This window comes from Protopterus annectens, chromosome 7.part0 (assembly GCF_019279795.1).
Source record: "Protopterus annectens isolate FY-2018-M chromosome 7.part0, PAN1.0, whole genome shotgun sequence".
NCBI classification, from domain to species: domain Eukaryota; kingdom Metazoa; phylum Chordata; order Ceratodontiformes; family Protopteridae; genus Protopterus; species Protopterus annectens.
The window spans coordinates 1,684,554,319-1,684,565,610 of record NC_056739.1 but is presented as its reverse complement, the minus strand read 5'-3'; the positions used below and the strand labels follow the sequence as shown (position 1 = coordinate 1,684,565,610).

The 11,292-nt window shown below is 39.0% G+C and overlaps 2 long non-coding RNA genes across 2 annotated transcripts in view; one reads left to right on the top strand and one right to left on the bottom strand.

Moving 5' to 3' along the window:
- The window catches only part of LOC122805870, a 29,595-nt gene extending 25,562 nt beyond the window's left edge, over nucleotides 1–4,033 (bottom strand). Inside the window, exon 1 of the long non-coding RNA XR_006365479.1 lies at nucleotides 3,859–4,033. This is a non-coding gene — a long non-coding RNA (uncharacterized LOC122805870). The remainder of the gene's footprint in view (nucleotides 1–3,858) is intronic.
- The window catches only part of LOC122805869, a 109,128-nt gene that overhangs the window by 92,534 nt on the left and 5,302 nt on the right, over nucleotides 1–11,292 (top strand). The window contains exon 2 of the long non-coding RNA XR_006365478.1: nucleotides 4,043–4,093. This is a non-coding gene — a long non-coding RNA (uncharacterized LOC122805869). The remainder of the gene's footprint in view (nucleotides 1–4,042; nucleotides 4,094–11,292) is intronic.

The following is an 11,292-nucleotide window of genomic DNA, read 5'->3' as shown; positions in this document are numbered from 1 at the left end:
AGGGCTCATATATCCACAAAATCATAAATTTTATCAGGAACAGACCAAAAATATGAGGCACAAATCTAAACATTCTGTGAAAATTTGGATAGCTGAAAGGTATGGGTTCCACAGGCTGCTGAGCTAGTAAACCCTCAGGGGTCTTTCAGGAATATTCAAATAAAGAACTGACCTCTAAGCTTTGGGACTGGCTTCTTGTTTTTCCATCTCCCAGATTTTCCTCTAATCAGCTCTCCTGGGCCCTCCCACCATTGTCTTTATCTGCCTTTAAATAATTGACCTGTTGAATGTAATGTATTAGGACAAGAACACTCATCCATCTACCTACTTAACTGAATAAACTACTTGAAACTTTACCAAGGTGAGGAGAGAGTCTCATAGATCTGCTAGTTAAAATATTTTTTTCTGGACTAATCTTTTGTACTCTGTTTCACTGTAGTGAGGTGATTGAAAAGGCTTAACCTTAATGCTATATAGTTCACTGCTGAGTACAAGAAGCGTGCTTAACAGTCAGGAAAGATGTATAACGTTGCCTTCTCTAAGCAAGGGAAATAATCCTATTTAAATTTGTACCAAATCGTCATATTACATGTATTATTTTACAAAAAATAATATTACTATCTTCCAGGTTTAGTAAAGCATTACACGTGGTGCTTTATTAATCTGCAAGTCTTCTTGTGATAATTCAGTGGTATGCTCAACATAATATAGTCCTTTTTAAAGTCTTTTGTTTTCTTCATCATGTAATATTTATTGTGACACAGAAGGTATGATAAATGGCTACAAGCTATTACAATAAATGCTGATATCAACCAAAATATGAAATGCAGACAGCATTTAATTCAAAGTTTAAGACAGGTATAAAATATTACAATAAATATTAGTATCATCTAAATATGAAATGCAGACAGGATATGGCAAAAGTTTAAGACTGGTATAAAATAATACAATAAATAATTGTATCATCTAAATTTGAAATGTAGATCGGATTTGTTCAAAGTCTAAAATCCATGTGAAATGTTAAATGATATTTCATTATATGCAGAAAAACAGAAAGTTAACTGAAATTAAGATTCTTGACTGAACTTTATCCTATCACCTTTCCAGCCTTCTTTGTGTAGGCATTTTAGTTGAAGCTGTAAGTTACCACCATACCAGGTCTATCATTTAGATTCAGACTTAAGTACCTGCAAGAGTTAGATATCTAAGGGTTAGATCCCTAAAAAGCTTAACAGTAAGACTATTACCTTATTGATCCGTGGCATTCACGGGAAGTTCTTAGATCAAAATCATCATTGGACAAGCAGTCAGAGACTTTTTAGACCGTACTCAGGATGTCCTAGATAGTCTAGATCTTTAAGACATGACTGTCAGCTTAAAAACATCTGTAAAAACTTAGCCAAAGAAATCAGAAAAATTACTTTGCAAACAGGCAAGATAGTGCAGTGAGACCCACAAAAATTCATGTAGCAATATAAATAACTTCTTATATTCATGCAAGATTCCTACTTTATCCCCTCTCCAAGAAACCCTGGTAAGGTGGCAGGTAAACTTGCATTTCAAACACAGATTAAAAAAGCAGTTCAAACACCCACTACCCCATCTCATCTTCAACAAATGCTTTAGCACATGTCTTATCACAAAAACAGCAACAACAAAAAATAAAAACACTTAGTTTAAGCAAGACCAATGTATATGTAGGCAGGAGCTTTACTTTCAAAAATAAAATGTTTAGGTTTGAAAGCTCTGACCTTTTTCTTTCTAAACTCATAGTGGTGGCAGTTTTCTCTTTCCCCATTGCCTAAGTGTCTTCCCTGTGGAATGAGGCTTACCTTCATCCTCTGTGCAAATGTGGATATTGACAGGGGCTAGTAACAATGTCATATGTATGTAATGTGCTAGTTAAGATTTCAGATCATGTATTCTTCCAGTAACTAAGTTAATTCAGCAAAGATGATGAGTTAATATGCTACAGCATGCTTTTAGGACCTGTGACAAACCACACACCTTCAAAAACAACTTCATTCTTACCTGTTTCTTCACAGGAAATGTAACTGCACTCTTCAACTCATACCTCCCAAGCTCTGCTCCTCCTTCTCTCCTGGCTAACCTTCATACCTTCCTAATTTTTGTCATATACTTAGATTATAAATGTAACTAAACAGTAACATCCAGCCATTATGCTGTATGCCTGTCTTTCTCTTGAAAAATTTTTAGTAGTTTTGCTGTTTTTACTGAATGATACCTGTTTTGACTGTAATACTACCTGTTGATTGTTATACTCCCTGCTGATTGTTATACTACCTGCTGATTGTTATACTACCTGTTGGTTGTTATACTCCCTGTTGATTGTTATACTACCTGTTGATTGTTATACTACCTGCTGATTGTTATACTACCTGCTGATTGTTATACTACCTGCTGACTGTTATACTACCTGTTGGTTGTTATACTACCTGTTAGTTGTTATACTACCTGTTGATTGTTATACTACCTGTTGATTGCAATGCAAATATTTTTCTTGTAATTCTCCGTGTAATGTAACTTTGTACTGTGGAGCTTTTCTCCCTGGGCCTCCACTGAAAATGGGCTCTTGAGCCCAGTGGACCTCCCTGGTCACCAAACTGGAATAAATAAATAATAATATATAATGTATCTGACAGGATGAGATTATTTTACCATTTATGCTCTGTTCAACTAGCTTTTCTACATCTTATATATGCATCTTATGTTATTCCTTTCTAATTACATGCATTATTCTCTCCTGCTCTTCCCACTTCCTATTCGCTCCAACTTTTTTTTTATTTTTGTTAATGCTTCTCTCTACTTTTATTACTTTTGTCTTTCATGCTTCTGTAATTAGCTGGTTATATAAATGTGCTCATTTAATACACTCAGGTGCTTTAACACTTTTCTCACACGGTTTCTTGTTATGTATTTATTGATAGTTGTTTGTAGTATTGTTTAGATACTTGCCATCTTCTTTTAAATACATTTTCAGAGTATATATATATATATATATATATATATATATATATATATATATAAAATATCATGAATGATCAAAATGTTCAACAATCGACACACAAAACAGTGACAAAATCATAGCAGACATTCGACAACACATATTACCGAAACCTAGTATAGTGAAAAGGGAAACTAACTTCCTTTTCTGGCATACTAAACATAGCCCTACCAAAATTCAGCTCCATTTTGTCTAAATAATGGTAGTGTTATGGAGAAGGTTTTTTAAGGTAAGGTGTGCAATTAGAGGCAGGGACAGGGTTAGAGGTAACACACATTACTTAGGTGGGTAGGTAGGTTTTACAAAGCCTCCTGCCCAGTTTAGTAATGCAGGCCAACCCTAACTGTGCTTCTTACCTTAAAAAACCCTTTCTGTAACACTTCCACCTCACAAGACAGCTTGGATACCCACCTATCGTACACAGAAACATGCAAACACACACACACACACGTACATATTGGCTGCCTAGCATTTGATTACATCATTAGCCATGACATTTGTAATCATCCATTAGCAAGTCTGACACATACAGAGAGCTGCATAACCATGAAGTTCACCTGGGTTACCTTTGGAGGGAGGTAGATGTGCTTGTTGCAAACTTATTGGTTAATACGGAATAAATACATTTATATTACACAAGTTACATTATTTATATTTTCTTTCATTTCTGACATGGTTGTCAAGCATTTGTCGAGGTCAGGTGAGTTACCCAAACATTTAATGAAAAAGGAATGTGAAGCAAGCTATACACATCTTAGTCATGTAAGGTTATGTAATAGTTAAATGCTATTCAGTTCTAGGAAGGAAAATAGTATTAACACTCCGTTACTTACTTGGGAAATTAAATACTAATGACTGTTAGCACCCAAATGCTGGAATTCACTCTCAAAATTAGATGGTAGGAGATCAAGGCACCTGCTCTAGGTCATATCAGATGACAAAGAAGTTTGTGCAGAACATCTGGCAGCATATTTCAGCATCTTTACTCATCCATATAACATTCTTTTTTATTTGCAGCTTTCAAGCAGTGACCATTATAAGACCTCCAGAGGGACGATGGCAATGACTGTAAGTAAATATATATATATATATATTTTTTTTTAATTTGAGATTATGGAACTTTTTTAAGGAAAAATAGAGCATATAGTGAAAAAGAAACAACAATGTCCACTCACTCTGCATTTTTACAATTTGCATTACTATAAAACACATGCTCATGTACATTAAATACTTCGATGTTTCTCTTATAAGCAGAAACAGAGTGTTTGAAGCCTCACTCATAAAACATTTCAATAGCAATTGCCAAAGCAGGTTTATTGCTTCCTATTCCTAGAGTCAAAATATACCATTATCGACTGTGTTAATGTACACAGTAAAGCTGTTTTAATGGTTATGTATAACTGCTTCAGATATTCAGTTTCCATTATTTGTTCTACTAAGACCATGGTGTTCTTGCTCAGATGAAAAATACCAGACTTTTTTTTTTTAATTTCCTGTATATAATAAACAGTTAAAATGATTATGTCATCAGCAAACAGACATAGAGGGGAAAGGAAATACTGCATCAACATGTTCCCTAAATCAGAGCTCACATACCTCTGGTGTTATTTAGACACATTTGGGGACAAAGATCGTAGTGAAAGTCAGGTGTACTGCATCTCAAAGCCAGATCCACCAGATCACCAGTTTTGTTCTACTACTGAGCTGCTAAAGTAGTTGAGAAATGACCAAGATTTTTTTGCAGCATTTCTCCCTAAAAGACATGTGACACCTACAAAAAAAAAAAAAAAAAAAAAGAGAACAGAGGAAGTGCAACCAGTACCATAGTTAGGTTAGGTTAGGTACCCGGTGTAGTTCTCTGATCTAGTACCCCCTCAACTCTAAATTGGGGAGCAAAAAGAAAAAATAAGCTCTTCTGTCTGAAGCTGTAGCAAGCTGTTTGTGACTTGCAACAGTTGTAGTACCACTCACAAATTGCTCAGCATTTCAGTATTGGCATTCATTTCTGAATATCAGGATTCCACTTCTTTACCACTGGCATCTGCCGACTTAGTCCCCTAAGACTTTGTATGCAGGGCAGCAGCCCTACTTATTCCATCCTAGCTATGCCTCTAAATGCAACTCTCTCTGTTGTCACCGTTTTGCACCATATGGCACATCAGCCAATGAGTGCCCCTCTGGGAACTCGTTGTTTCTGTAGCAGTAATAGTTTATGGGATCAAGTTGCTAGCATGGCACCTGACCCTCCTTCGAAGGCATACCACGCACTCACACCTAGGGCCAATTTAGAGCATCCAGTTCACATGCAGCATGTCTTTGAAGTGTGGGAGGAAACCGGATCCCCTGGAGGAAACCCACACGAATGCAGGGAGGACATGTAGACTCCACACAGGAGGTGCCCCAGTTGAGAATCAAACTGGAGAACCTCTTGCTGTGAGGCAACAGCACTAACCACTGCAGCACTGCACTGCCCCTAAGTGCAACTACATATTTATTTACCTTGTGTTTTAGCTACAGTTGTCTTTTCAGTATTGTATTTTCCCTAGCTGGCAAGTGGACTGTTCCTCTGACCTCTTTTTACCCATCACCCAGGTTCATTATGGAGCATATGCATAAGAATGCAAGAGTGCCTTCCTCCCCACAACATAAGACATCAAGTAAGCAGACAAAAGGGGAAAGGAGACAGTGCATCAACATGCTCCAGGAACCAGAACTCAGATAAAATGCTATATTAATTATATACTTTTAGAAGCAAAAGCTATGGTCATAGTCAAAAAGCAAACACTGAAGAATTATGTGCTTTAACTAGGACTCAAACCTACATCTTCCATATAGCTGCTGCACTATCTTCCTGCTACTGAAGCAGCAAAGAACTTGGCAAGGCTTTAGAACTTTATCTCTCTCTCATACTTCCATGATGCACATAAAACAAATATAAATGTGCAATGACACTTTCTGTTACCATGTCCCTTTATTTGCATGTTATTTTTAACTGTATTTATTTTTTAATGATTTTTTTGCCAGATAAGTGGGCTGGTCCAGGATCCTTTTTCACCCATGACACAGGTTGCCCATGGAGCACAAACAGAACTAAGTGCAGGACCACTCCCCTCCCAGCACAATATATCAAGTAGTCAGACAAAGACGGGAAGAAGAGACTACATCAAGATGTCCTTGAAGTGGAACTGAAATGAACTGTTCACTCAGAAGCTTTTGGATGCAAAGGCCCTGGTCAAAGTCTAAGAACACATCAGTAAAGAAGTGCATGCCTAATAGCGGAGGGCAAATCCTTCACCCACCCCCCCCAAACTTTATTACTCTCATTCTAATATCACTGCACCTCAGAGAAACCCTATTCATTGCAGGCAATGACATAACTTTTATCATAAATAGATAAAAAGTCTAATCATATTCCATATAACAGTAGGGGATGCCTTGAAAGGTGTGAGTTCAAGTTCAAACTGTAAAACAAGCAACATAACATGAGCAACTACTACCTCAAGAAGCTATACATGAGCAATTGTGCTACATGTAACACTGTCTTGAGAAGGAAACTGTAAGTCAGCTGAAACGATGCAAACTGTTTCTGTGGTCTTGTTCAAGATTATGATGTGCATCTTTTTAATCCAAATATTGAAGTATTCTGTAAATAAAATTGCTTCCTTCCATGCAGCTAAGTATACTGTTCAGTAAAATATGTCTAGTAAAACTAGAAAAAAAAACAGGACTTTTTGGATGGTAGTTATGATTATGAAGTACCTATTTCTGGAAAATCTATACAAGATCAAGTTTAAACAAATGTGAACTGACTGTCTGAAATCCTGAGAATGTTGGTCATAATTTTCCAGAAATTAGTTGAAATGCAATGCTTGCATTCTTTGTTGAAGATAGATAGCACCTCATTATTTATTTAGTATGTTTACCAGAGTAGTACACTGATCACAGCAGACTATTTGCAGGCATAGCCTGGGTCATACACCTAAGCTGTAGTTCAGAAATGATTTGCAGTACTACATGTCCTCTTTTAGGTCATTCAGTGTGATTATCAGTTACATATTGAAAGGCTGGCTCTTAATTAGTTTGCTTACAAATTCAGTACTTTGTTAATGATAGTATAAAAAACTTCAAAACTATTCAAAACTGAATAATATGAAATAAACTAAACTGTTTGTGATATCTCAACAAATTGCATATAAGAACTCCAAATGAAATAGCAGTAGAACATGTTTTGCAGGGGAGTATTCTTCCCTCTACCCTGATACGGGTGCTATTGTTAAAAACACCAGAGTTAACCTTTTGTGCTAACTCAAAGAGTACATTTCCTTGGAGATCAAGAGAGAACATTGTTCTCCAGAAAAAAAAAATCCTTTAGTTTGAAGTGCTGTAATTTCCCAATTAGGATAATTATTAAGTAGCTCTGGGAGTAGGAGTGTATGGGAGGGGAATTCCCTATAAAACCCTTGTTTGTCATGCCAACAAACTTGTCAAGTTCATCGTGCAGCATGCTTGGAAGGTCCCTGATACTGTTGAAGCTATTCTCTCAATGCTTTCGCCCTTTTTCCCCCAGCAACCCAAGGCCACAGTGACCACGGGCGTCTCCCTGATGGGGTGGGGGGGGGGGCTATGTCAGGGACAGACAGTCCAAGGCACTTGGTCCCAACCAGAGGCCCATCTGCATATAAATGTTCGAGAGCTGAGGGCGGTGCTTCTGGCGTTGCAAGCATTCCATCCCCTGCTGCCATCTGGGACAATTGCGATTCAATCAGGCAACATGGCGGTAGTCTGGTACATTAACAAGCAAGGTGGAACCAAATCTTACCCTCTTTGTTGAGAGGCCATGAGGGTATGGCAATGGGTGATGGCTACCAACCATTTTCTTCTAGCAACGCACATTCCCGGGAGTTCCAACGTGATAGCAGACAGACTCAGCAGGTGCATTCTGCAACCTCACGAGTGGTCCCTGAATCCCTTGATAGTGGCAGAGATCTTCCACCGCTGGGGCCGTCCTTGCTGCAACCTCTTTGCATCCTCGGCCAACTACAAATGCAGCAACTACTTTGCCCTGATTCCCCCTCCGGGACAGTCACCCAGGGATGCTCTAGTCCACGATTGGCCCTCAGGTCTTCTCTATGCATTTCCGTCCTTTTCTCTCATTCACCAGTTTCTGAAGAAAGCCCGGCGGTTGAAGAGCAAGGTAATCCTCATAGCATCATATTGGCCATGACAGATTTGGTTCCCGTTCCTTTGGCCTTACCTACTAGATCAACCATGGATCCTCCATACAATCCCAGAGTTGATCTCACACCTACAGAACCTGATTCATCCCAGCCTGAACAGCCTGAAGCTAATGGCTTGGCTACTCCAATTCCCTTGATTGCCAGGCAGAATGATCTTTCTTTACCAGTACATGATATTCTCATTGCTTCTCATAAGTCCTCCACTAGAATTACTTATCTGAGGATGTGGAAAATATTTACCTGTTGGCTGAAAGATAAACAAGTAGACCCCTTTTCAGCATCAGTGTCGATAATACTAGACTATCTGGCCGACCTGTTTCAGTCAGGTCTGTCGGCCTCTACCATTAGAGTTCATTTGGCTGCAATTTCTAATTTTCATGAGGGTGTCCAAGATTCCTCTCTTACACCCCATAAATTGTGCAAGACCTTCATAAAAGGTGTGAATCATCTGAAGCCACCTTTTAGAGAACCTGTTCAACCATGGGATTTATCATTAGTTCTACAAGCTCTGACAGTGGCACCTTTTGAACCAGCCTCTTCTTGCGACCTCAAGTATTTGTAATGGAAAATCTTGTTTTTGGTCGCTATTACTTCTGCCAGATGTATTTCTGAACTTCAAGCTTTATGTATCAAGACCCCATACTTGATTTTTCATAGAGATAGAGTTTCTCTGAGAACTAACCCGTCATTTCTGCCTAAAGTGATCTCTGAAATGTCCATTAATCAAGCCATGGAATTGCCAGTTTTCTTTCCCAACAATCCAAACAGAGGAGAGTATTGCCTACATACCCTTAATATTCACAGGCAAATCCGTTTTTATCTAAACAGGACTAAACCCTTTTGTAAGTCTGACCAGTTATTTTTGGCCTTTTCTAGACCTAGATTAGGATCGGCTGTTGCTAAGGTCACATTAGCTAGATGGTTGAAGGACTGTGTGACCTTTATTTACACACAACGTAACATTTCATTGCCTACTACCATGAAAGCTCATTCAACAAGGTCGGTGGCAACTTCTGCTGCCTTCCATGCCAGAGCTTCTTTACATGACATCTGTGCAGCTGCAACTTGGGCTATGCCTCATACCTTCATCAATCATTACAAATTGGATTTGGCTTCCAGGGGAAGAGCATCTTTCGGTTCTATGGTGCTCAGGAATGTCCTTCCATGAGAGCCTCCCAGGAACAGAGGTAGCTGGGGACTCTGTCCCATACGTAAGGAATGAACGAAGATTAACAATATCAGATAAAGAAGTTATGTCTTACCATAACCTTCCATCTGTATTGTTGATCCTCGTTCAGTCATTACGACCCTCCCTCCTTCCCCCTCCTGTGGTTTCTAGTGGATCTCACCATCCAGTTCTCTTAGGTTATTTGACCAGAGGTAGCCTCTACCTTCTTTAAGTTGCAAACTCAATCTGAGGTAACAGGGAGAGGGAAATTTTGGGTAAGAGTTTAGCTCGAGAGTTTGAAGCTGACATGAGCTTGGAAAATGGCCAGCTCGGTTCCGAGCTTGGAACTGATACCCATACGTAATGACTGAACGAGGATCAATAGTACAGATGGAACGTTATGGTAAGACATAACTTCTTTTTACTATTTGCCTTTCCTTAAGTTTAAGTTTGTTTGTGGATTTCATTCCGGACACTCTTTTATTGCGCTTTTACATTAGGAGGACTGGGGTTATTCATCTAGTGGCAGTACATGTTTACCTGGTCTGTCTGAATTGGGAAGCACACAAATGGGCTGTAAGTGTAGTTATTTTATTGGCCAGAGGGCTCAGTAGTCAGTTTTCTGTATTTCCAGTGCTGGTATAAATTTGGCACATTTGCACGGAGCTGCTTGTAGTGCCAGTGCTCTGTACAGATGCAAGCATCTAAAAACATTGCTTATTTTCACTATATTGTGAAAGTTTACTGTTCTATTTATTTTTTTTTTTGTACTTCTTTAAAGTTTAAAGTTGCATTTTCAAACTGAGGTAAGGGCTACTGTTCTGCAGTGAAATACATTGTATCTAGTGTTTCTTAGTTAGTATTAGGCATCTGATTGAGATTATTAACATTTGGGCTCCAAGCCAGTCATTTTACATTAAGACGGTCAAACTCTGTTCTCTTGTGGAAGTTGAGGGCTGAGTTCTTCTATCTGAGTTGGGAATTGCTGGTGGAAAGCTCATTGTGTGCTTACCCAATTGCCTTAGGGCATAGCTAGTGTAAAACTTGCTTTTTTCTGATCGTATAAAAGCTGCTCTTTATTGGTGCCTTGTATGCATGCAATCATCAGAAGTTTAAATTTCCCTATAACAACCACCTTAGAACTTTACCTCAGTCCTGCGTTACTCATGGGGCAACTACCTTATTATAGCTCCCAAGCCTATTGCAGCACAGCAACAATCTGGTTTGGTGCTGGGCAGCATCGCTGGTTAGGTTAGCTGCAGATTACACCAAGTAAGCAACCTTCTCTCATCCAGTTACAAACACCCACCACTGCTATCCTTTCAAGTACACATTAGGACCTGCAACCATGGATGCGCACTTTCCTGCTATCTCTGTATCCACCTTGGTGGACATTAGCATCCTGAGGAAATGTAACAATTGCTTTACATACACTGGCAGTCACTTAATTCTCAAACAGACAAATACAGTATGTGGAGATTAGTTACACATTGACACTGGAGGCTAGACTCTCACATACAGACACAAAAAGCCACAAACAGGTTGTCTGTGACTCACACAGATCACTCACCGCACCTCCAAATGACCACACATATAGAGCTACACATGCAGACGTGCTTACCTGTAATTTACCAAAACCTCAAAGGACTGTCAGTGACAGTCCTCAGAAACTCCATATGCACATAAACAAGACAATTCCCTCCACAAGAGATAAAGCCACATCTCATTGTGTCACAACTACCAAGCCCATAAGGCAAAACACTCCAGAGTCCAATATTCTGGTCATAGGAGACTCCATTGTGAGACACACTGATGTTCCTCTTACCAGGCTGGATAAAGGGAAGGTTGCAATTAGTTGCCTG